The following is a 27748-nucleotide window of genomic DNA, read 5'->3' on the forward strand; positions in this document are numbered from 1 at the left end:
CTTGTGAAATGTATTCCGTAATAAGTGAAGCTGAAACTCACATAATCTGAACAGTTCAAATTCCAGTTTATCTGCAGATTTAAACAAGTTCACGTTCAAGTTCTTTATTTGCAAATATGTTGCGTTCAGTTCAACGTTCTCAGAAATGAACATGTTCAATGAACGTGTTCATTTGAACTCGTTCATGCACAACACTGCCCATCAGTTCAGCAATAGTAGTGATCAGTGGTTTTGTATTTTACCCGACATCCCACTAAACACTTTATTAATAATAATAATAATTATTTTTTTCCCTTCGAGTCCCACAATGGGGACATTCTTTTTCTCTGCATTTGACCCATTTTCTAGTTGAACTAGTAGCAGTGGTCGCCATGCAAAGGGCACGGCGCCTGGGGAGCAGTAAGGGTTAAGGGCCTTGCTCAGGGGCCCAAGGTGGTTGACTTTTTGGTTGCAATGAAACCTGGGTCCTCCAGACCCCAGCCCTCCTCTGTAACCACTATGCTACCACCCCATTAGTGGGCAGGTGATAATTTAAATCCACGTTCCTCTCAGCTATGAGAGAAAGAAGCTCCACATTGTTTCCTCTGTTGTTGGATCCAGAGCTTTCATCATGTCCCCGAAATGAAAGTTCCTGCTTGCCCAAAAAATTACAGTCCATCGCTCTTTTTAAGATTTCCCTCTTTTTCTTCACATATTCGTTGTGGAGCTCGGTTTCCCTGTGCACTTGCTCACTCAGCTATAAGTCCAAGTGTGTGTCCGGCAGTTCCTCCTTGTCTCGTTGCTGCCTTGGTTAGGCAAGTCAAATACAAACCCAATGTGGCTCAAAACCCAATGTCGCTCAGTGGCAAATAACAAGCACTCCCAGCAATACCATTTACGGGGAACCCGTAGCTCGTGGTCAGTGACCTGAAAGTGGCGGACAAATCCTCTTCCTGGTTGTTGTCCGACCTTTCTTAACAATGTCCAGCTTTTCTTGAAAAGTCCGTCTTGAAAATGGCCTTGACAGTAAATCTGCCCCCACTTCTATTTGTTTTCCTCCTTCAGCCGTTGTGTGGTGAAAATAGCTATTACATCAACAAAACAATATTTCAATATTTCTTTGGCTGGTTGCTCTCTGACTATCCAATCAACGGGTCTGAATACAGTCACGTGGCAGCACGCCTGCTGGTTGAAGCAATAGTTTCATTGACAATTCTTTTTTTCCCGTCATTTTAGTCATTTTAGTCATTTTAGTCAGTCCCAATTATAATTCAGTCCATTATGTAAGAGAGAATAGAATTAGAGGTGGAGTTTCTCTGTTTATTCATTCTGACTTTGATTTCAAAATAAGAGATGATCTTTCTCTGGAAACAGACATGTCTGATGTTGAGTCTGTTTTTGTTGAGCTTCCTGTCACTGGTGGAAAGAGTATTATTGTTGGAGCTATATACCGCCCCGCAGATTCTGTCATCAAAGACTTTAATGAAGGTTTGTTTTGTTTACTTGACCGTGTTAACAGTGAGAACAAATATTGTTTTATTCTAGGTGACTTTAACTTAAATCTCCTGAAACATAAGTCAGATAACCTTGTTGAGGACTACCTTAATGTTCTGTATTCTAATGATTTTTTTCCTCTTATTCATAAAGCAACACGAGTTAAAGAGACATCAGCAACTCTTATTGACAACATCCTCTCAAACTCTCTGACTGATTGTATGAAATCTGGTGTATCGTACCTTGACCTGTCAGATCATCTCGCTATTTTTCAGTTTTCCAAAATCAAAACAAACAAAGCTGGAAACACAAATGAAAAAATATCTAAAAGAATAATGAATGAGAAAAATATTTCAAAGTTTAAAAACAGGCTTGAAACCATATCCTGGGATAACCTATTTGAGGAGAATGATGTTGAATTAGCATATCAAAAATTCATGGATGTATTTAGCTCTTGTTTTGAGGAATGTTTTCCTGTCACAAATCTTACAAAGAAACGTCATTCAGATTTTAATAAACCATGGTTTTCACCTGATTTGCTGAAAATGCTGAAGAAAAAGACCAAACTATATAAAAGATATGTCAACAATCCCACCCCTCTTAACCACAGTGCATATAAATCCAGCAGAAATACATACAATTATGCAATTAGATCTGCAAAACAAAAGTATTTTAGTGATGAATTTAGAAGGTGTTCAAACGATATTAAATCCACCTGGAAAGTCATTAATAAATTGTTACAAAGAGAGAAGGCTACCAATCAATTGCCTTCTGTTTTTCAAAATGGTGAAGCATCTCTAAACAACTCATTCGATATTGCCGAAAAGTTCAATGACTTCTTTGTAAACATTGATCAGAAATTAGCGAATAATATCCCTCCCTGTGATGGTAACCCACTGGATTCCATAAAAGGGACTTTTCCTGTTATTTCCAGCTTTGAACTTCCCGACACCCAGGAAATAAGTGACATAATTGACCAGCTGAAGTCTTCTGCAGCAGGCCATGACAATATTTCAGCATCTCTTGTCAAACAGGTGAAGCAATCAATTTTGCAACCTCTTCACTATATTTTTTCCCTGTCTTTAAAGACAGGAGTTGTTCCATATGACTTAAAAATCGCAAAAGTTATTCCTTTGTTTAAAGCAGACAATCCTTGCTGTTTCAACAACTGTTGGCCAATTTCTATTTTGCCATGCTTTTCAAAGATTTTAGAAAAAATTGTTTACAAAAGGATTATTTTTCATTTAAATTCCAATGTAATTCTTTTTAAACATCAGTACGGCTTCCGAAAAAATCATTCCACTTCTATGGCTCTAATTCACCTGGTTGACAAGATTATATCAGCACTAGAAAAGGGTGAGTTTGCTTGTAGTGTCTTCCTAGACTTTTCAAAAGCCTTCGATACCATAAATTATGGTATCTAATTGGCCAAGCTACACAAATATGGCTTCCATAAAGATACTCATCAATGGTTGTCAAACTATGTTTCAAACAGAACACAGTTTGTCTCTGTAAATGGCTGCCATTCCAACAGATCACAACTTCATTGTGGAGTTCCTCAAGGATCCATCCTTGGTCCACTATTATTCCTCATCTATATTAATGATTTGTGTAACATCTCAAACGTTCTTTCCCCAATTATGTTTGCAGATGACACAACGCTGGTTCTCTCAAACTCAAACTTTAATTCTTTAATAAGTAATGTGAATGCTGGCTTAGATGCCTTTGTCACATGGTTTAAAATTAACAAGTTATCTCTGAATATAAAAAAATCTAATTTTATTATCTTTAGTGGCAAAAAATCATACAACAAGGATTTATCTAAAATTACAATTGAGTCTACAGAGATGCCCCAAGTATCATCTACAAGATTTTTAGGAATAATTATTGATGAGCGTTTGTGTTGGAGAGAACAGGTTTATTGTGTGAGTAAGAAAATAAACAAATCTATTGGCATAATAAGGAAAGTTAGACACCTTGTCTCTAAGCAGTGTCTACTTACTCTTTATTACAGTTTAATCTATCCTCACCTTTCATATTGCAATATTGTTTGGGGGAGTACATTTACAACTACTCTCCATAAAATCTTAATTCTCCAGAATCGTTTTGTAAGACTTGCATCTCGATCTGTCTGGGATGCTACTGCTGCTCCCTTATTTAAAAATCTAAAGATTCTTACTATTTATGACATCAACAGTTACCAAATATGCATTTTTCTTTACAAAATATTTTCCTCAGAAGGAAATGTTCCTGAGCACTTTAGTTCATACTTTGCCACTAACTCTCAAATTCATTCCTACTCAACTCGGCAGGCCCTAGCCCTACATCCGCCTAAATGTCTGGAATCAAGAAGCCAATTTTTGTTTAGATTTAGAGGTGTCAAAGTCTGGAATAGTTGGTACCATATTGCAAAACATTGTAGGTCCCTATCCATGTTCAAAAGTCGCTCAAGAGAGCATTTAATTCAAAAATGTAGTCAAGAAAGCTCTTAATGTTCTTTTGCACTTCATATTCTGTGTTGCCATTTGTTCAGCATAATACTCATATTTTCATGATCATGTGTACAGTAATTTTTTTTTTATCTTTTTTTAAAAAAAAAAATTTTATTATTATTTTATTTTCATTCATGTTCTACATGCAATTTTTATGATTTATTTTTATTTTTATGATTTTATATCCTCATAAGGATTTTGTTAAATGTTATTAGGTGGGAGCTCCTCATAAGCCTACTGGCTTGCTCACTCCTCCCTGCACAGTTTCTTTTAACTGAACTTAATTCAATTCAATTCAATTTTATTTATATAGCGTCTAATACAACAGAGTTGTCTCTAGACGCTTTACAGAGACCCATACCCAGAACATGACCCCCGAGCAGTTATTACATAAACAATGGCAGGTAAAAACTCCCCTAGTGGGAGAAAAACCTTAAGCCAAACAGTGGCAAGGAAAAACTCCCCTTTAGGAGGGAAGAAACCTTGAGCAGGACCAGGCTCATAAGGGGGGACCCTCCTGCCGAGGGCCAGACTGGTGGGTCAGGGACGGCAACAGCACAGCAGGCAGGTGGAAGCAGCAACGGGATGACCAGGGGTGGGGACCGCAAGCCGGCACGCAGCTCCCGAAGCTCCGGCCCAATCAGCAAGTCCCAGGTTGGGGTGCAGGGTCGGGGAAAGACTTGTGCTCCGTAATGCAAGCTACAAGCCACCCACGACCACCTGCAGGACAAAAGAGAGAAAAGGGAGGAGAAGGGGGGGCCAGCAACGGGATGACCAGGGGTGGGGACCGCAGGCCAGCATGCAGCTCCCGAAGCTCCGGCCCAATCAGCAAGTCCCAGTTTGGGGTGCAGGGTCAGGGAAAGACTTGTGCTCCGTAATGCAAGCTACAAGCCACCCACGACCACCTGCAGGCTCCGGTGTCCGGCAAAGGATGCTGCAACATGGACAAAAGAGAGAAAAGGGAGGAGAAGGGGGGGCCAGCACAAGAAACTACAGGAGCGACTCTGACACACTAAAGTTTACACTACCTAGAGATTTACCAACACCAGCTAGAGGTTTACTAAACACTAATAATAGGCTTTACTAAACAGAAAGGTTTTAAGTTTAGTTTTAAAGGTGGAGGTGGTGTCAGCCTCCTTAACCCAGATTGGAAGTTGGTTCCATAGTAGTGGTGCCTGATAGCAGAACGCCCGCCCTCCAAATCTACATTTAGATACTCTAGGAACTACTTACTTGTGTAATGTTCTTTTTTTATGTTATGTGCTAAATAAACTAAACTAAACTAAACTAAAATTCATTTATGCACTATTCTCCTTACTTTTGTTAAGTTTACTGAAATTAATAACAACCTTCGTTTATTGGGATTCATTATTTATTCATTTATTTTTATAATTCATTTATATTGGAGCCATCTGTCTTGTCTTTGTATATAATTTCTTCTCAATAAAAAAAATTTGATTTTGACCCTGCCTGGCAAATAATTACAAAAAAAATTATAATAAAATTTGTTTGGTTAAATGCTTTAATATGAAAATACATGTCTGGAAGCAGCACAATTACAGGGAGAGGGAGCAGACAGACCTTTTGTATGGACAAAATATAATTAACATCAGTCTGTGATTCAGGTATTTTTTTAGGCCAGCGGATAAGGACTTGCAGGCCCTGACCGTCCAAAACTAAGACTACAGATACTTGAGTTAACCCACTTTATTAAATTCAGACTTATGAAACAGTGTACAGGATGTGTTGCTGTAACGTCTGTGATGTACGTAATGCCGTCTGCTTCTCTGCCAGTAGTGCGTCAGAGAGTTTTTAACATCCCCAGTTCCCTGGAGTCTAGTCTCTTCGTTACCTTATGGCTCCTCCCGACTGCAGCATAGACGGGAGGTTTGCACATATTCTGAATGGGCTGTTGCCCTCCGGTAGAGGCCTGGGAGATTATTTTTCCTGTACTTTTGCTGTTCCAAGGACTGCAATCATTTGAACAGAGATTTCTGATGTTGCTTCTGCTGGAGACACTTTACCTGCTTGGAGGTCACAGCTCCGAGTGCTCCGATTACAACTGGCTTATTGATTATTGATCGGTTGTCTTCACCTTTTATAACTTTTGTAGTCCTTACTTGTTCCCAGTTTATTGTGTTCCTTCTTATTGATGTGTGTATATGTGTATCTATAGAATCATAATGAAAATCATCTGACCCTAGTTGGTTTAAGTGTTAGGTAAACATAATGCAATTATTTATTTAACAAAGATTAAGTTATAAATCTTGTGGGCAATACTAAGAACCCAGTTAATGCTTCGAGAGGATTTAAGAGAGTAAGTTCAATTCATCACCAATTAATTAATTGATCATCAACAGGTGTACAGAACTACCGACATTTTAGCAGTTTCTGGTCTGGAGTATTCAAATATGTGTTAACACAATGTAAAGAGGGAAAGAAATAAGCACCATTTACAAGCATACACCAGCTTGTACACATTAAAACACAAATCTACTAATCTCTCAAAACGCATTCCAATATTATCTTTCTTGCGACAACGCAATAGACAAAACAACTCCTAAAATAACCTTCTAATCCATCTTGGATAACTTGTTAGAATTTTACTTAATATAGAGTTTAAAGATTTGCTAAATACAACCTCCGAGGAACAAAAATTGATGGAAGAAGATCATGATTTATTGAAGTAAAACTAAGCAAAAGTGTCTTTGATGGACTAGGGGCTGCCCTCCCACTTTGATAGGCTCCAGCGGACCCCTCGGACCCTGAATAGGTTTTCTGCAGATATGGAAAATGCATGAAAGAATCAGATAAGGTAAAAGTGTTACTGCTTCCAGAAGGGCCAAGTGCTGCTACTGTCACGGTTTTTGCGTTTGTTCCTGTTTTATTTTGAAAGTCTGTGTCCTTGTGTATTGGTTCTATTTTGACTTCCCTTGTTCCCATCTGCCTCGATTGTTTGCACCTGTGTATTGTCAAGTCCTATGAGAAGATCTTGTCTTTCCCTTCCTCTCTGCTGGTCTGTATTGTTTTCTTTTGTAATGTTTCTTCCTTTGTCCCTACCAGCCTGTTTGCGCATGTTAGTTTCCTGTCAAGGTTTGACACTTCCTCCCAGTTTGAGTTTCAGTTCTGTTCCTCCTGTTTCCCATTTGCCCTGATTGTGTCTACACCTGTGTCTCGTCGTGTCTCGTTATCCCCTGTGTATATCTGGTCTTGTCATTCCTTGGTTCCCTGTTGGTCCGTACTGGTTCTTCCTCCATGTCTCCTCGTCGTTTTTCCTGTTCCTGGTTTTTTGTTAATCCTGCTCTGCAGCGCTTTGTTTTTGCCTTTTTGCAAATAAACCCTTTTTTTGTTGTGAACTCCTGGCTCCTGCTCTCCTGCGTTTGGGTCCTCGACAAAACCGAATCTTAACAGAACGGACCAAACAGATGGACCCAGCGGGAGAGCGCCTCACGCTGCTGGAGTTTTTGCGCTGGGCCGAGGAGGGGGAGTATGGGGACCCCTTTTTGGGAACATGCCAGGCTCTGGGTGGGCCCAGGAGCCTGCAGGCTTAGGGGAGGCAACGACGACGGCGTCGGCCTCAGCCCCAGCCTGTTCCTGCTCCCTGGGAATCGGCCGAGAACATGCGCAGGGCCGAGGAGGAGGAGTATTGGGACCCCTTTTGGGGAACACGCCTGGCTCTGGGTGGGCCCAGGAGCCTGCAGGCTTAGGGGAGGCAACGACGACGGCGTCGGCCTCAGCCCCAGCCTGTTCCTGCTCCCTGGGAATCGGCCGAGAACATGCGCAGGGCCGAGGAGGAGGAGTATTGGGACCCCTTTTGGGGAACACGCCTGGCTTTGGGTGGGCCCAGGAGCCTGCAGGCTCAGGGGAGGCAACGACGACGGCGTCAGCGCCAGCGCCAGCCCCAGCTTGTTCCGGCTCCAGCTCCTGCTCCCGTTCATGTTCCAGTGGTGGTCCCGGACGCACCTTCCCATGTTCCTGTGGTGGTCCCGGACGCACCTCCCCATGTTCCTGTGGTGGTCCCGGACGCACCTTCCCATGTTCCAGTGGTGGTCCCGGACGCACCTCCCCATGTTCCTGTGGTCGTCCCGGACGCACCTTCCCATGTTCCTGTGGTGGTCCCGGACGCACCTCCCCATGTTCCTGTGGTGGTCCCGGACGCACCTTCCCATGTTTCTGTGAGGGTCCCGGACGCACCTCCCCATGTTCCTGTGGTGGTCCCGGACGCACCTTCCCATGTTCCTGTGGTGGTCCTGGACGCAACCCCCCATGTTCCAGTGGTGGTCCCGGACGCACCTTCCCATGTTCCAGTGGTGGTCCCGGACGCACCTCCCCATGTTCCTGTGGTGGTCCCGGACGCATCAGCCCCTGCTCCGGTGATGGTCCCGGACTCACCTCCCCATGTTCCAGTGGTGGTCCCGGACGCACCTCCCCATGTTCCAGTGGTGGTCCCGGACGCACCTCCCCATGTTCCTGTGGTGTTCCCGGATGCATCAGCCAGCTCCGAGGACCCGGGTCGCCCCCCAGCCAGCTCCGAGGACCCGGGTCGCCCCCCAGCCAGCTCCGAGGACCCGGGTACCCCCGCAGCCAGCACCACAGACCCGGGCCCCCACTCAGGCAGCTCCAAGGATCCTGTCTGCCCCTGTTCCGGCTCCCCGCATCCTGTCTGCCCCTGTTCCGGCTCCCCGCATCCTGTCTGCCCCTGTTCCGGCTCCCCGCATCCTGTCTGCCCCTGTTCCGGCTCCCCGCATGCCGCCAGTCTCTGTTCCGGAGGCGGTCCCGCCGCCAGTCTCTGTTCCGGAGGCGGTCCTGCTGCCAGTCTCTGTTCCTGAGGCGGTCCCGCCCATCTTTGTTCCTCTTCCTGAGGCGATCCTGGATGGATCTGCCCAGCCCCGAGAACGGCCCTCTGGCCGGTGTGCCTGGTCCAGAGTCTGGTTCCGGGGTTGGCCCCCCAAAATGACTCTCCGGTTGGCCCGGCCCCGTCAGCGTCCTCAGGAACTCTCTCGCCGGTCTGCCCGGCCTCGAGGACGGCCCCCGGAACTTTGGCCGTGTGTGGCTTGGGCCCTCCTCCAGGCCCCCTCCGCCCGCCATGGGTGTTGACTGTGGGGACATCTGGGATCTGTCCCTTGAGGGGGGGGTACTGTCAGGGTTTGACACTTCCTCCCAGTTTGAGTTTCAGTTCTGTCCCTCCTGTTTCCCATTTGCCCTGATTGTGTCTACACCTGTGTCTCGTCCTGTCTCGTTATCCCCTGTGTATATCTGGTCTTGTCATTCCTTTGTTCCCTGTCGGTCCGTACTGGTTCTTCCTCCATGTCTCCTCGTCGTTTTTCCTGTTCCTGGTTTTTTGTTAATCCTGCTCTGCAGCGCTTTGTTTTTGCCTTTTTGCAAATCAACCCTTTTTTTGTTGTGAACTCCTAATAATTACCAACTGGTTTGCCCATCAATCTGGGGAAAGGTTATAAAGTCAATCTCAAACAATTTGGAGTATATTATTCTATAGTGAGAATAACATAAGATTATTCCAAATCTTTAATTGTCCCAACATGTATGCCCCAAGTCAGACTGTGGAAAGGTACGGGGGAAAACACATGAGCATCATATCAAACAAAAGGTACCCCAGTTTGTTTGTCAAATGTTATAGTTCATGACTGTACAAAAAAAAATAAAAAATTCAGCACAAGTACAGGTGACAGCACAGCTTAAGTTATAAAACTTGCACCAACAAACTACAGGACTTCTAGACCAACGTTGTTCCGACCATGATACAAAACCACGTCATACGAGGAGTGATGAATTAGGTTAGTTTGGTTAGTTAGTCAATCATGAACTCCCTCGTATTGTCAGTGAAAACTCTTTTTTTACTTATGTCTATTGATTAAAGGTTCAAAGTAATTGAGTAGTTATATATTAAGGATTTTGTTGCATTTTAAAAAACGTGTACACTTTGATGGAGTTAGTTTGCAAAAAGACACAAACTAATCAATATACAAAGTAGACCAGGGCTAAACATCTTTGGTCTGAGCCAGAAAACAGAACCACAAGTGTGAACATACCATTAATGTTCAATATGAATTATGGAAGATATAACAATTTACTTGTGTTTTGATGGAGCTTGTGGATTATTGTGAAACTGAGATAGATCGGAACGAGTTGTCGGCTCTCATTTAAAGTCACTGAGATACGCTGAGGGAAGTGGCAACAACTGTAGTCTTTCAAGTAACGGACAACCCCAAGTATAAATCTTCTAATCTTAACTTCCACAGAGCCAGTACAATTCCCAAAATGTCAAATAAGTGATTTAAACTGTTACTGAAACCACCTAATATAACACAGCGGCTAAAATAATTGTTGCAGAAGTGGTTACACTTGTACATTGTTTGCCAAAAGCAACTTGGTTATGAGTGTGGACCTAATCTAAACCTCCAGTAATTAGGTTTTAACTTTTCTGGAACAACATTAGTATTATAACAATCATTATTTTATTATTTGATTATTATTTTTCCTGGGCTTTATCTCGCCAAGAAGACTCATCAGAGTGGGAGGAGAGTGAGTAAATGAGAGAGACATGGGGAGAAGAGGAAGAGAGATGGTGGAATCAGTTTGATGCCAAGAGCTGCACAGAGACCCTGATTAAATGCCTCCTCTAACTCACACAAACCACTGATAAGACAGACCACTGCACTCTGGGCCATGTGCTCGTTCTGTGTGTATCTGTGTGGATGTTCAGGATCCAAAACATAATACGTATGTCTACACATGTGCATGTGTATGTGTCCCAACACCTATTCTCTGGTGTAAACATGCTGACCTGGCACAGCACCAGTAGACACTTTGAAGTTGGCAATAAGCACAGTAATCTCCCTTGCTCTCTCTTTTTAAGCCTTGCATGCATACCCACACACACACACACACACACGCAAACACACACACCACTGAGCCGGAGGTGAAAAATGAACACTGGCAACCTGCTTTTGGCTTGGCATGTGGCACCAACACATGGTAAATCACACAATTTTCTCATATTAGCGTGTGTGTGTGTGTGTGTGTGTGTTCTTGTTTTCTACCTTATTAGGGTTTACTATTCTTGAATGCTTCTCAAGTTCTTAAATCAGATTATCTGTGGCTTTAAGGAAAATGATCTGATCAAAAAGGACCCCACATGCTGCATGACAAGTGACCAACAATTTCACAATGGACAGTCGTAGAAAGATATGATGCAGTGTCTTGGGAACAAATTACACTTTCCTTTAAGAACATTGGGCCACATCTGTGATATTTGTGTTTTCTTTTTCTCTTCGGCTCATCGCTCAACTGAACAGATATACACAATTGAGGCATAAGTCCAGATAAAGCAATGTCAGGGAGATGAATCGTGTCTTTAAGGTATATTTAGAAATGAATTTATTTCTGCCCTGTGCTTAAAACTAAAGGAAAAGATTGCTCTTGTCACTGGAAAATATTGAAAGGGCATTGCTGAGCCGTCATAGCAAACACATCTTGGAGAAAACACACAAATGAATGACGTTTCGATAAAGAGCAAGGTTCCATCGCAGGTTGGTGGGAGCAGAATTTGAAATAATGGGCCTTTTGTATTTTATTTCTACTTACAAGCATTGTTTTTTTTAATTGTTTAAAGCAACGCAAACATATATTAAAATCTTACCCTGGGACTCAACTATATATTGAGAGAATTTGACCTTCTGGAGTGTAATTACAATGTTGTTTTGCACACTTACTATGAAGCCCACTTGCAGTTGCAGAGAAAGAATACTGATTACATACAAATGTACATATTTATGTGGCAAAATAATATGGGTGGGATGGAATGTGAAATGCAACAATAACTTTTGTTTCATTGCTGATAAAATCAATCCAAACTATTTTGAACTCGGTGACTTCTCATTCAGTCACGAACGCACTCACGACAAATGGATGAGTCACAAAGGGAAGGGAGTGTAGAGGGAACAATATGGAGTTATATAAGGATGCAAATTGCTGAGATTTGTACTCCAATGTAAATGCAAGATTTTAGGTAGTTTTCTATCAATTTAAGATTACATTGTAAATTGGTTGGTTGAAGAGCTGAAATCAAAAGGATATGCCAGCTGCATGAAGAGCCCGAGTCCTTAAAGAGTTTTCAGATCAACTATCAGAGGTTCTGAAGGACATATTTAACACCTCATTGTCACAAAATACAACTTTATCATTCTCCGTCGGCAAAGACCCCAACAATGTTGTGCTTCAATTATTACTGTCCAGTTGCACTCACCCCACTAACGAGTTGCTTCAAGAAGCTGGTAATGACAGACATAAAGCAGATATTGACATGACAGAAAGTCGTCACCAGTAGGGCTACAGATACCCCTTCACCAAAGCTGTCGTCATCTCTCCTGACATCTATCAGACCCTCACAAGGTAGGAAAACAAGCATTCCCATATGAGGCTGATCTTTTTCCATTTTAGCTCTGTTTTTGAAACATTTATCCCCCAAATACTGGTAAGTAAATTGTCGGTGCTTGAAATATCCCCATCTCTCTGCAACTAGATTTCAGATTGGATTTTCATAAGAATGTCAACGATTACTCGCCATATTGACACAGCAGCTGTGGAGATGGTCCCTCTCTTTCAAAGATCTCGGGTTTCTTCTCACCATCACCTTTATCATCTAGTTTTCCAAAGAAAAAAGTTCTGCACAACACACCACTGGATGCAACCTATCCCCCACTGCAGAAATGTAGCAGATGCAGGGACAAGACAGCGTGGACCGTAAGAGGCTCCACCCACCCTGCACACCAACTATTTACCCTCCTGTCCTCAGGCAGGAAGAGGTGCAGCAACAGAGCAAAAACCGTCTGACTGAACAAACAGATTCTACCCAGATGCTGGTCCACACTACCATGCTAGCCTTAAATCATCATTGGATTGACCATTGGCCTGTCTGTAAAAAAACACTCTTTACCTTCAGTAGTCATGAAAACAGCTCTAATTTTTTTCTAAACTCCCCAATATTGCAAAAACCTTTTTACGCTTTCACAAGGTGGTTTTTAAGGCAATTTGATTATCCAGTTTATCGCAATAGTGTAATGGAAACGCTCTTTGCGCATTTTTACATCTCTGGCAGCGCTGGATGTGACGTAGCTGGTCAATCTTAAGTAATCAAAATCTAGTTTCCAGCTTTTTTTGGCCTTAATGTAGTTATAACACTACTTAATCACTATGGACTACTGCATTACATAAGGGCTTTGACTTGAATGATCATCCGCTGCCTTCATCATCCATCTATTTTCCTAACAGCAATAGCAGCAATTGTAATAATTACCGTATTTTCACGACCATACGGCGCACCGTGTGAAAAGGCGCACCCTCAGTTTTGTGTGTAATTTTTGGTTTTAAAACACACATACGGCGCACCGACCCAAAAGGCGCAGTCTACACAGACGGAGCTGCACACACGCGTGCGGCAAAACACAGACACCCGCTGCAGAACACACACACAAGCACACAAGTGTGCTTATTTAAAAATAGAACGGGAGCAAAACTTAGTTTGATTGTACTTTATTTCAGTTTTTACATTAATCAAACCCTTCAAAGTCCTCATCCTCTGTAAAGAGCTCCGCTAATTCAGCTGTGCCAGTCCGAATTTCCAGACCTGTCTCAGCCACTTGATCATCATCCCTTCATCCAGCCACCCCTTTTCATTCGCCGTTATAATGACTCTGGCTGGAAACGTCTTATGCAAAGTTTTTCTTTTAAAAATCACCATAGGCGTTTCTGTCCATCAGCGTGGCAGGCAAGCACCACATAAATGAGTATGTGTGTGTTTCGCGCCGCGAAACACACACACGCGCATGTCGGGGATCCGGTACCGGGGTTTGTAACCGACAGATATCGTTGAAAATCTCGGAGGGTGAAGCTGATCAGACCTGGGACGGAGTCCAGAAATCCCTGCTCCCAGGCCGGGAACCAGGAGAATTCGATCGGACCCCGCTTTGGGAACCAGGAAGTCGGGAGGAGCAGCGCGCATCACGGCGGCTTCAACCGGGGAATGTGACCGGTTCCGACCGGCCAGGACCGGAGGAACCCGCCTGCACTGGTAGCAGGGGCTCCCGGGGAAAGACCACCGGCATTTCAGCCGGATCTGCCCCGGGGATGCGGAGCGCTGGCCCCACAACCCCACGGCAGGTGCATCCTCGGTTCCCGACATGCAAAACACACACGCGCTGCAGAACACACAGTTTTGAAAAGAAGTCTCACAGGACAAGATACAGAGAGTTACGAGAAATACGAGAACAGTTACTGTTCAATGGAAACATCGACCCCCTGCAGCACTACCTTTATCGCAAATTCAGAGATTACATTTTTTCTTTTTTTACGGAATAACATATAGTACTTATTCTATAAGTAGTTTATATCGTTAAAGATGCTGCTGCTATCCAAAAGAAAACCATTGCTACATGACTGAAGTTTACTAAAGAGAACCTCGGCATTCTGAAATGCTACTGGGAAATAGTTTTGTGGACTGATAAAACAAAAGTTGGATTTTTAGGGGACAATATTCAGGACTATGTATGGCACAAAAAGGACAACGGTAACAAACACAAAACTGTTAATCCCAGGTGTTAATTTTGGTGAAGGGCGCATCGTAACAGTAGTTTGTTTTCCTGGCTCAGGGCTTGGACAGCATACCATCATCAAGAGGAACATGAATTCTGAAGCTTAACAAACCCTCCACAGGTTAATATCAGGTTGCCTGTGTGGCAGCCGAAGCTTAATAGACGTTGGATTCTGCAGCAGGACAATGACACGGCAGCGTGGCAGTGAGGCCCAACAGAATGGTTTCAGAAAAAGAAATCTGGCTTTTAGAGAACTCCAGTAGGAGTGCAGACATTAATAACACCATAGAGATTTTGTTCACACCAGACACCCTACAAATGTGTCTGCACTGAGGCTGTTCTCTCAAAGACGAATAGTGAAACATTCCAACGGATCATTCTGCAGGTCGGGGCCACCAAAAGCACTTGCTGTAACTCACTGCAGCCGAGAGCTTTGACAGCTACAGTATAAACTGCACAGTTTCACTTAGATTTTCCATTGGCACTGTGCATGTTTAGTTGGTCTGCTCAGTAAAACACAAGAAATTATTTATATATGTTCTTAGCTTAGGGCTTATTGTTTGTCTATTATTGTATAGACAATTGTATTGTATATATAGTATTATGACAAATTTAACACAGAAGAGCAGTTAATTCCAAAGGGCTCACACACACACATATATATTTATTTATTTATATATACATATATATATATATATATATATATATATATATATATATATATATATATATATATATATATATATATATACATACATACAGGACTGTCTCAGAAAATTTTGAAAATTTGAATATTGTGATAAAGTCCTTTATTTTCTGTAATGCAAAAATATCATACATTCTGGATTCATTACAAATCAACTGAAATATTGCAAGCCTTTTATTATTTTAATATTGCTGATCATGGCTTACAGCTTAAGAAAACTCCAATATCCTATCTCAAAAAATTTGAATATTCTGGGAATCTTAATCTTAAAATGTAAGCCATAATCAGCAATATTAAAATAATAAAAGGCTTGCAATATTTCAGTTGATTTGTAATGAATCCAGAATGTATGACATTTTTGTTTTTTTAATTGCATTACAGAAAATAAAGAACTTTATCACAATATTCTAATTTTCTGAGACAGTCCTGTATATGTATATCTCAGCAATTTTCATACTCCTGCCTCTCAGAACAGGGAGTCCAATCATCAGTCTGTCTTAGAAACTTAAAACATGGATGAAAGTCTACTGCTTCTCCAAGTTCAATATTTGTTTTATGCTCCACTTTTATAGTGTGAGCCACTAAACAGATCGTCATTGAACAAATTGCTGTTGGGCATGACTCATTACCTCAATACTTCAAATGATGTGGGAGCTTTGACAGAAGTCAGGGTTGTTGGCAAACATAGCCCTGCATGTAACAGTGTTTGTCTATGACTCATGTTGTGGGTTTGTTTAGTTTTTTCTTTTCTTTATTTGAGTCCAGAACTGAAGAGGGTTAGCAACCTCTGATCAGATAGAAAGCTTCTTAGGGTATTAAGCCAGGCCGGGGGTTGTCACAACTTTGACCACACTAGATTAAAATTGACTCAATTTAATCTTATCCCGAGACTTAGAAATACCAGTGAAGTTGATCTTACACAAGAACCAACCAATAGGGGTGGGCGGTATGGACTAAAAAAATGATCACGATCATTTCTGGCATTTATCCCGATAATGATAAAAATGACGATAAAAAAATACCAATTCAACTCCATCTTTGTAACTATGAATTCCAAATTTATCTTTCTTTCTTTCTTTCTTTCTTTCTTTCTTTCTTTCTTTCTTTCTTTCTTTCTTTCTTTCTTTCTTTCTTTCTTTCTTTCTTTCTTTCTTTCTTTCTTTCTTTCTTTCTTTCTTTCTTTCTTTCTTTCTTTCTTTCTTTTCTTTCTGGCTCATTTCTTTCTTTCTTTCTTTCTTTCTTTCTTTCTGGCTCATATCTTTCTTTCTTTCTTTCTTTCTTTCTTTCTTTCTTTCTTTCTTTCTTTCTTTCTTTCTTTGTTCCTTCCTTTCAGGCTCATATCTTTCCATCCTTCCTTCCTTCCTTCTTCTCTTTCTATCTTTCTTTCTTTCTTGCTCATTTCTTTCTTTCTTTCTTTCTGGCTCATTTCTTTCTTTCCTTCCTTCCTTCCTTCCTTCCTTCCTTCCTTCCTTCCTTCCTTCCTTCCTTCCTTCCTTCCTTCCTTCCTTCCTTCCTTCCTTCCTTCCTTCCTTCCTTCCTTCCTTCCTTCCTTCCTTCCCTCCCTCCCTCCCTCCCTCCCTCCCTCCCTCCTTCCCTCCCTCCCTCCCTCCTTCCTTCCTTCCTTCCTTCCTTCCTTCCTTCCTTCCTTCCTTCCTTCCTTCCTTCCTTCCTTCCTTCCTTCCTTCCTTCCTTCCTTCCTTCCTTCTTCCTTCCTTCCTTCACGTACGTTGTGCGTGGATTTAACACAGAAACATAAATCAGTTTTACACAAAAACGTCACCAACGGGAATTTATCGTTTTTACCGTGAGATACAAATTCTTACCGTGGGGAATTTTTTTGACGGTTTATCGTGAACGGTAAAATATCACCCATTCCTACCAACCAAAAACTAATTTTTCTAACGTATGTTATGGGAGTCAAGCTGAATAAAAACTCAAAGTACGACTTCAAGCTAGCATTTTGTTCAACTACAGTAAGTAAACGGAGTTTCTGAGGCAAGTATAACAACTTAAGTTTCTGTTTTTTTCTTTATCTGTCATTTAGTTTTTCCCTTTGCTATAGGCGTGAAGCCTGCCTTTGAGAATGACATTAACTAGCTGTGCACACTGCAAAGTTCGGTTCAAGAATGAAGAGTAAATGAGCTCACAAAGAATGAAGTTGGACAGCTTTTTCTTATTTTTGCCGGTTTTGTTTTTCCTTCTTGAGTTGCCAGATATGCAGATTGCAAGCAGTTATTTGGCCAGCAAGCACATAATCTTGTTAGAAACAATTGCTTCAAATTTATTGTTGGATGTGAATTCAATCCCTCACACAGACACATTCAAAACAGCACCTGCATTACCAAGAAACTCTAACAAAACTTTAGCATTTCAGTGAGAATCAAACAATATACAATAAAGTTAAAGCAGACAAAGAAACCTCTCTCTGAGTAAAGAGTATACATAGTATATGAATAATACAAATTAACCGAAATATGCTTTTACTCTCGTCTCTGCCTACCGGTATATTGCTTTGGGCATATAAATCAATTTCAGGGAAAGCAAGTATCTAATAAGCATTTCATATCAGATTGGATATCTAGATAAACTTCTGCTTCTAATAGGAAGAGATTGCTTTTTATCCACAGTGGTTGTGCATGGTTGTCATACATATTAATGCTTGTAGAGCCATTAAAAGCCATTGTGAATGTGAATGAAAAAAAAGGTCTTTATACGTCTCTTTCTGACCAATATTTTTCCTGTGATTTAGTAGCTCCTGCTGTGCTCAGTAAAACGTAGACCAATAGAAACTGGGGACTGGCTTTTGGATTTTGCCATATGCTCTCTTTCACATCGCAGGAACACGTAAAACTTCATAAACCCAAATACAACATCTTTAGTAAAGATGCAGCCTGTGCTGTTCACAGAAGCTTGACTAACTCAATAAGACACGTCTGTGCAAGCTTGTTGAAAGCATTAGGGCGCATATATAACACCCAGCAGAGGTGCAACAACTGTCTGCTAAATCTTGAAAGAGGCTTTAGTGTGTGTGTGTGTGTGTGTGTGTGTGTGTGTGTGTGTGTGTGTGTGTGTGTGTGTGTGTGTGTGTGTGTGTGTGTGTTTGTGTGTGTGTGTGTGTGTGTGTGTGTTGTTCTAATCAAGGGGTATATTCAGAAATGTGCACAAGAAAACCAATTTGTTGACATAAAAATTGATTGAAAAAAACAACCCCAAAACGAATTGGAACCAACTGGCCTACTGGTAAGACCAGAATGTAAATGACAACACATTTTTAGGAGTTATAATAGGCAGTAAATTATCGTGGAAAGCCCACATCAGACACATCAAAACAAAAGCCTTTCAATTATAAATAAAGTGAAAACACTACTAGATGAAAATACACTCGTACTTTGTACTGCTCCTTGGTACTCCCATACTTCACGTATTGTGTTGAAGTGTGGGGAAATAGTTACCAATGCACAATCACATTACAGAAAGGAGCAGTGCGAATCATTCACAAGGTTGGATTTCTAGAACACGCTCATATTTTGTTCATTCAGTCAAAACTATTAAAAATTCATGATCTTGTCAAATATTATACATCAATAATCTTATTTAAAGCATTCAACAAATGACTACCAAGTAATATACAAGATTTTTTCACAATGCGGGAGAGAACTCATCATTTGAGAGGATATGGAGATATTAAAATACCTAAAGTTCGAACCACTCGTAAAAGTTTTTATGTGTCTGTATAAGGGGTGTAGCAATATATCGTGCCACGATATTGGGTTATTAATATTAATCTATTGTGTTGACTAGTACCGCGCCTCGACCCGCGGACCAAAATCTTCCTCCGCTCAGAAGAAACTAGTACCGTTTTGGTCCCGATCACGGGACTCTTGCAGGTTTTGAGCTCTGAACTTTTACTGATGTAAGGCTGGTGTAGAGTTAAGCCTTACCTTATTAAATGAAACCTTTTTGGGGTGGTGAGTAGGATAAACACGGGGACAACTTCTGCTGAGTTCCAGTGTACTTTAATGTCCCTCAACAGTGTAGGATTTTAGAACATCAACACAGCACCTAGTGCCGTACTGTGGCGTATCACTCCACCCAATCTAAAACAGACTAATCACTACAGATAAACTGACTAGTGTCATTATAGTCCCTGATTTACATCACAATATAAAGAATATATTTATAAAATAATCAACCCTGAATTACCAAAATAACCTTCTTAACAAAAATAAATCTCCTCTTACACTTATAAGGTGAGCATGAATCAATCTTCATGCTCACCTTATATTACAATTATGATGTAAAATTGTATGTATTTATTTACTTTTATTTATTTATTTATTTAATTTTAGTTGATAAATTTCTGGAAAAGAAAAAAGTCAAATCATACATGAGAGAAACTATTCAGTTTGTGGCTAAATATTAAGTTAAATATAAGTACTTGTATAAACTGAAGATGCATAATGCAAACCTGACATTTACTTTTAGTTCAGTTTGTAGAAAATGGTTGGCCTGGCTTTCTCTTTAAAACTTAAACAGTTATAGTTGCTGGTATTTATTATAAATGTATTATAAATGTAAGTTAACAGTTAACTGTCACTCGTGGTGACAATATACATTGTTCCTAATTTTACATACATTGTGGTTATGAAATGCAAATACAGTAGAATCATTTTATTATAATTTGATATAGGTCTTTTGTTCATTGTTCTGGTTTAAATGTTAAGACAGGAGGAAGCCTTAAAAATATGTTATTGATGAGAAACAGGGGTGGGATTAAATACGTTTTCTTCTTCCCACTCCCTTTCGAGTGTTAATGAATTAATTTGAATATTGAACCTGCACGTCTAATGTTAAAGGTATTTGCTTAATCTTCTGTTGCACGCCGGTCACTTATGTTGTAAAAATGTTGTACCGCTCAAAATAAATATGAACTGACTGACTGACTGACCAGATTTTCAAACACAGAGAAACTAATGACTTAACCTGCATAGGAAGCAGAAGTTTGACATCTCTACCTTTCAGCTACATAGCAATAATACTGGACACTAAACTCTCATCTGTTTTAAGGCAGTTATCCCCCAAAAGATTAAAAGTATGTGTCTGGGTTACTTGTAATGATATTTCTAAATATTTAGAGAGGACGGATTCGTTTATGCCTCTCCAAATTAAACTCATATGAAGTAAATTAATGTAATCTTATGATGTGGTACATGAACAGTATTTATCCTGGACGTTTACATCTGTGATTATGATGATAGTAAGATGAAGATTCTCTGGTTTGCACTTTGATCCATAAACCCTTGCCTCTACTTTAGCCTTTTTATCAGGTGTATCTATTTTATGATTTTGTACATATCATGCATGGCTTTTTTTTACGTCACTGTACCAATTAATCAGTTATGAAGTATGTATTTATCAGTCAGGATAAAAGAGAGGAAGCAACCCTTTAATCTAAATAAATCTGCATGCTTGCATGAGTAGACAGAAAATGCTTCATCTTGCAAATTGCATCTGCATAGGTTGATCATCAGCTTTGTGAATGATGTGCAAAAAATCGATAGGTTCATTGCTTAGTGTATATTAAGGTTAATGTGACCTTGTCCACTGACACAACATACCTAGACGGCTTAGAATTACACTACGTAACTCTGTGGGCAAACTTGTATCCATATCACGTTACAGGACCGGCGTACACACACCGACATGAATACCTCTGCTAGCCAGGTCTGTTAGCCACAAGCACACTGGCCCACTATTCTCCGTACATTCATCATACCAGAGATGCAGAGAAAGGAAAAGGGGGTCCGTTTAGAGGAAATAAGGAAGAGAGAATCTTGGACAGGTTGTTACTCTGTGATGAGAGCTATGAGAAGAAAAACAATGCAGTGACCGAGCAAGAGATCAGGCAAGGTAAATCTTGGAATGGCTATTACTTATTGATGAGAAATACAAGAATAAAGAGCCACTAAGAACTTGCCATCACCACCACCACCACCAATTACACCACCTATTCCTGTTGCAAACTAAAATCCTTCTTCTATACACACTGTTAGTTCTGCAGGCTTCACCATCTGTGGGTAGGGGCTCGGTTTGTGACTTCAGTTTGTGACTTCATTTTATTACGGAGTACCAGAACTGAAGGGGGTGGGGGGTTACAAGCAGTACTCGAGTTGTAAAAAGAAATCAGGGGGGATGGTGGATTTTATCATATGGGGACAGATAATTTGTGTTGATTACAAATAATATAATATATTACAAATAATAGCAGTGACCAAAACACCTGCAGAAATACTGCAGGAATGACATAGCAGCAGTTAAATGCAGCCTTCTGTAAGCTTTAAATATCCACTGGGCTTACATCAAATACATCAAAACACAACAATAAAAAACTGTTTTCTGAACTTATCAATATGACTCTGTCCTTCACAGGATAAGTAAAATGGATCACTGCAAAAACTCTAAATCTTAACAAGAATATTTGTCTTATTTCTAGTTAGAATGTCTCATTTTAGTAAAAAAATCTCATTACACTTAAAACAAGACTCGTCACTGGAAAAAACAACAATTTTCACCTGTTTCAAGTAGATTTTCACTTAAAATAAGTAGAAAAATCTGCCAGTGGAACAAGATTTCTTTGCTTGTAATAAAAAGATAAATTTGTCCCACTGGCAGATTTTCCTACTTATTTCAAGTGAAAATTTACTTGAAACAGGTGAAAATTGTCAAATAAGTTATTTTTCTGGTGTTATTTTTCTGGTGATGACTCTAAATGTTGAAATAGCAGTAAAACCACATTCATTGATGAAATGACATAAGGGATGGAAAGGGGGGATGGCAGTTTTACAGGGGGGATGATTTGGACCGTTTTTATTTCTGGGGGGGATGCCATCCCCCCTCATCCCCCCTCAACTCCAGTACTGGTTACAAAAAATCTAAAATGCTAATATGAAATGAAAAAAATAGGTTTTTATATTTGAAGTACTAATACTATAATAATAGCGAGAGTCTGTTGTCTGTTGTATAATGAAGCCCCTTACATTCTCAACAAAAAGACCATTTGGTTTTTGTCCTCAGCAAGATAGAGCAAACATATGTTTTGTCCCTCTGCTGGACTCATACAACTAATACAGTCTATTATCTCCAGCTCCAATTAACAGTGATGTAAACACCAGAATGAATATGTAATTTACCGTTAAGAGCGTTGCTCTGGTAAATGTGATGGAACCATTTTATCAGGCTTTTCAGTGGCAGGTAGCTCACACTCTCACTCCTGCTGTGGCCACAGCTTCTCACAGTCAAATCGGACATAATGATACCTTTTTTTTTTCAGATATAGTGGTCCATCATATCTTGTAGCGTAGTCAAATGCCAACTCGTTATGTTTTGTTGTTTTTTTTATTTTTTTATGTGTGTATATGGAGGGTAAATGTGGTTCCTCTGGCAGTGGCACAAGAGAATCAATTGCCTTATTTATTGAATCTGAAAAAATTTGGTGTAAAACTGGTATAAGAGTGAAACACAATTGTGTGCATATCTTCACGTTTAAAAAAAAGGGCTCAAACTTGAGAGAGTATTCAAAGATAATTAAAAATGGTGATGCCTTTGGAATAACAGAAACATTTCCTAACTGGGAAGATGAATGAGGGTGCTGAACTTTTCCCCGTGGAAGTTGACAGTTCAATCACTCAAACTCCAGATAATTACCATGTACATGTTAAGAGGTTGAGCAAGGTCGAAATGTCTCTCTGATGAAGCTTTGTCAAATCACTTTAAACTTTGAGATGGTTTTCTTAAACTTCAGACCACACTTACAGTAACGGTTTAATGGGGAGGGGCGTGTGTGTGTAAGTGTGTGTGTAAGTGTGTGTGTAAGTGTGTGTATAAGTGTATGGTGAGATCTTGGGTTATCACTTCTCTCGGTGGGGCAGCTCCAGGTGACTAATGAAATCCAAGTAAGCCATTAAGGTACCAACTATGCTGGGATCTGTTGCAGCAAGGTTGATCAGTGAAAACACCCACGGGTATGTTTGGCCTGCTACTGCAACAAGGAGATTTAGGGAATGCAGCCAAATGTGTCATTGAATGTTATGGTGAGCTTATGCTATGTATAAGATGACAGCTCACTCACAATAAATGGATAATTTCATTATCTTGTTAGCAGTTTGTCTTTTTGGCACGCGATAATGATAGAACAAATCCCACATACTAATAAATATGATAAATTTAGAAAAGATGTCTGAAATTAATAATGAATAAGCCGGTGTCAGTGGTTTGTTGTTACTGTTGTTACTGACTATTGGGTATGAGGACTGGAATTAAGTGACGAAATGTGGTCTTCCTTTAAATATTAGGTTCAAAATTGAGATGATTTTGTTCTCATGCTCATTCTAGGTGAAAGACACTTAACAGTTTAATGGCTGCATTAAAGAGTAAAGATTTACTGGAATTTTCCTAAGCTTAGCAAACCTCCCATTTATATCAAATGTAGGGGTTATGTTTGCGTGCTGTGTATTTTTCACAAACTGAGATGGATAGGTACTTTATTTACATGGGCAATTATTGAGATACAATATGGCCAGATACACACACACACATACATATATATATATATATATATATATATGTGTGTGTGTGTGTGTGTGTGTGTGTGTGTGTGTGTGTGTGTACCTGAGAAGGTATATTGTGGTGTTAGAGGTTATTCAGAATAAGGCATGGTATTTCCCCTGTCTCGTTAGGTTTAATGTTCCACTTAGAAGTATCATTACGAGATCCCATTTCTCTGCAGGACTGTGAGCTCATAATATATAATAACATCAGTGACGCAGATGCTATTGACAACTACCTTCGCTGCACCTGATGTGTAAACTTGACCATGGCACGAGCTGAATGAAAGAGTTCTGTAAAAAGTGAACTACCAATAATGCCTTTAAATTCATTTCAAAACATAATTCCCCAAAGTAAAGGATTACATGAATATTAGTTAATTACAAAAGCTGAGAATGATTGTGACATGTACCTAATATTGTTGAATTGAGTTGGCTGAATGAAAATGATGTCAAATAGTTCAAAAAACCAAGGAAATGATTCAATGCAGTAGCTGGCAAAAAGGCCAATTTACATTTGCTCTGCAGGTATGGGGCTCATCAACTATGCTGAAAGGTCATGAGAAGCCAATCAAATCAGTTTATCTTTCTGGAGAGTGGCTCTGGGCAGGTTTAACACAATGACAACACAGCAGCAACAAATCTGTATGTAAACTGTGTAAATGGCTCTCGCTGAGGATTAGTGGCCGAATCAATTTTGGCATTGAATATTAAAGATTCTGAATTTTTCTTTGAAAATTGAACAGAAGGTGGCACTTAGATCATTCTTTCCAAGGTTTTCCGTGTAATTATTTCTTTTGTATCTTTGATTTTGTTCTAACATTGATAGGGACATGGATAAGGTAAGGGGGTGGGCGGATAGGTTGGGTCGAGCTTGTTTTTACTGTTAAGCACTTTGTGCTGCATTTCATTGTATGAAAAGTTATATTTAAATAAAGTTTCATTTTATTCAATTTGAAGGTAGAAGTATCTGTTGTTACAGCAAAAATGTACTCTTCTAAACAATACAATACTCTCATGTTGACTTGTTTCTGTTGTTCTGAATATGTTACCTTGTGCATTGATCTGACTGGTCGTAGCTCTAACCAGCTGTTTGATGAGCAACTGTTGGTGCCAGCCCTTGGATCAGGAGGCTATGGAACATTTCCATACCTTACATCTTTCTACCTGTGGGTCTGATCCATCAGGCTACATGTTTTACTTAAAGCCTTCATGCTCTTTGGTGACTTATTTTAAGTGTTGTTTAAATTGAATATTATTAACCAGCAAACTGTAGCCCCATCTGCTGTCAATTCTTGTGACTCTTTAGGAATATTATTCCTCCTTGCTGTACCGTGTGAATGACATGGAGGCAGGACAGCGCTGCTTTTACAACTCTGTTCCAACTTGGGAGGTAGTAATTGTGATGTACGAGGGGCAAAATGATTGCTATGTAACTTTGTATTGTAAGAATGTATTGCCAATTTACAAGCAAGTTGAAGAATCTCCATATGGCTCCTCTGCAATCTCTTTGTGAAAGTATCATCTGTCACATATAAACATATATTCCAAGAAATCTAAAATAATTTTTTTTTGTGTGCCAAAAATATATGATCAATTTAAGTGAAACTAGAGAGGGCTTGTGTAATTGATGGGGGGTAAATGCAGATTTATTATGCACCAACTTGACAATGATCAACCACAGAGAAGCATCACCCTGTCGTGAATCTCCAATTTAAAAGCAGTTTAAAGAGTTGTAGCCACAAGTTATTCAAATGGAAGTCACAAAAGCTCTGTCATCCAGCGTGACTAAAAGGATTTGACATGGTGAGGAGCAGACAGGTCCTAAGTTCACAAAGCACATTCTGTCTGGCTGACCCCTCTTTGCACACAGACACACGCATACGTGCATGGGAACCCTTACACAAGCCATCTGCCCACACACAGGTAAAAAGCAGAATTGCATAATCCACTAAACTCACTTGGATACAGCCCCTGGCTGGCATTCACTGTTATGCACACAGCAGCAACATGTAGTCATGTTTCAATCGTGATCACTGTCGCTGAATCTAGTCTAGAATAAAGTTTATGGTAAATTAGGGTGTTATAAAGGCACCAATACATACTTGACTTCTTCTTCCCTTACTATCTGTCACCTTTGACTTTCTTTCCTCTATCCGATGCATACCTTGGAGGCAACAGCTTGTCGTAATTTAAACTAATCGGATGACTCTCCTTCTCTCTCTCTTACTAATCCAGGACGCACAGGTTGCTGTGAGGTAACCTGCTTTTGACAACACCAATGTGAAACTCTCACAAAAGATCATACTATGTAATGAGGAAATTGGTTTAAACAAACCACACTTGTGGAAATACAGATGATATGGGCAAGACCTGTTACAAAAGTTATTTTAAGACTATAAAAGATTCCCACCTATCACACTAGGCACTATAGGATGACAGTTTTGTTTAATTCAACCACCATATACACATACAAAATCCCACATTAAACCAAGATGGTGCAAAAAAGAAAAAAACAGTTGATGCCCAATCAACCATTATGTTTATAATCACAGTGTGAGGGGGAAATCAATAGGCAAAGGAATAAAATGCAAGATGAGTTATGCTTGTGAATGCTTTGAATGACTTGAAGTGAATGTCAAACGAGGTTTGCTAAAGCACCCGGTGCATTTCAGCACCACGGACAGCGAAGTCTTGCGCTTTTTACAATCTAAAAACAGCTCAGGGATCGTACTGTAGGAGCCGGCGCTACACTTTTCACAGCATGCACAGTCATCTATGCCCTTTTCTCTCTCTGTTTCAGTCCCAGAAGCATGCTTTTCCCTCCACACACACACACACGCAAGCAAGCTGCTATGTCTCCACAAAAAATAAATAAATAAAATACAGACACAACTGGGGCACGAACTACACAAGGGCTTGTGATATTCAGGATACGGGAAGAAGACAAAATATGACATAAAAATGTTACTGAAGTCACTGTGGAGTGAACACATATTCCATTGGGGGGAATATCGGTTCCAGAGAGACGTATTGCACGACTTACTTACCGTGTTATCCGCGGTGAAGCCATATGTTCAACGGCCACATCTACTTTTCCACACACTGTTGCTTTTTTTTTCCGGGCAGCAGTAAAAGACAAGCCAAAGAGGAAATCCAGGGAACAGCATCCGCACAACTCACCACCCACCCTCCTGCCTGGCTACAAAACTGACCCCACTTGTTATTTTGTTCTTCTTTTCTCGGGGAAGGGGGGGGGGGATAATCCGCCGCCAGCGGCTCCGAGACGAGGAACCACGAGGAACCACGAGGAACCAAGGAGGAAACCACGCCGCCTTGTTCAGTCTCAAGTCAGAAAAAGAGATGGAATTGATTGATTTTTGTCTTCTGTTCCTCAAGTCTCCCTTTAGTTTAGCCGTCGGCCGCGGGACTTGAAGCAGTGGAGGAGGGAGACGGAGTAAGTGTATATGTGGAGCTTCCTCAGCCACAGACAGGGAGGGAGGGGGAGAGACCGGGACCCGACATCAGCTGGAGGAGAGAAGAACGGGGGGAACAGAGGAACGGACGACGCGGACTCAGAAAGAAAGAAAGGGATGGCTTTTGGTTTAAAGTCCCGCAGGAGCAGCGAGCAGCAGACCTGGAGATCGCTGCGCTGTAATCTAATTATGTTGGGGGGAAAGAAGCGCGGATTACCGGCCGTTTGCTCTGGCCTTTTACCTCAGCGCTCTGGTGTTTGCGCCCCGGCGGCGGAGGAGGAGCAGAGGAGCACCGGCTCCTCACATCTTCATTCCTGTGGATCCTGTGGCACTCATATCGTTTAGAAAAAAAAAAGAATAATAAAAAAAAAAGAATAAACCTACAGAC

The 27748-nt window shown here is 40.7% G+C and overlaps 1 protein-coding gene across 1 annotated transcript in view; it reads right to left on the minus strand.

The window, feature by feature from the left end:
• The window catches only part of LOC133419473 (protocadherin-15-like), a 447680-nt gene extending 420495 nt beyond the window's left edge, over positions 1 to 27185 (minus strand). The window contains exon 1 of the mRNA XM_061708668.1: positions 26935 to 27185. The gene's annotated coding sequence lies outside the window, so the exon portion shown is untranslated. The remainder of the gene's footprint in view (positions 1 to 26934) is intronic.
• Positions 27186 to 27748: the final 563 nt, after the last annotated feature.

The sequence above is a fragment of the Cololabis saira genome, chromosome 19 (assembly GCF_033807715.1).
Source record: "Cololabis saira isolate AMF1-May2022 chromosome 19, fColSai1.1, whole genome shotgun sequence".
Taxonomy (NCBI): domain Eukaryota; kingdom Metazoa; phylum Chordata; class Actinopteri; order Beloniformes; family Belonidae; genus Cololabis; species Cololabis saira.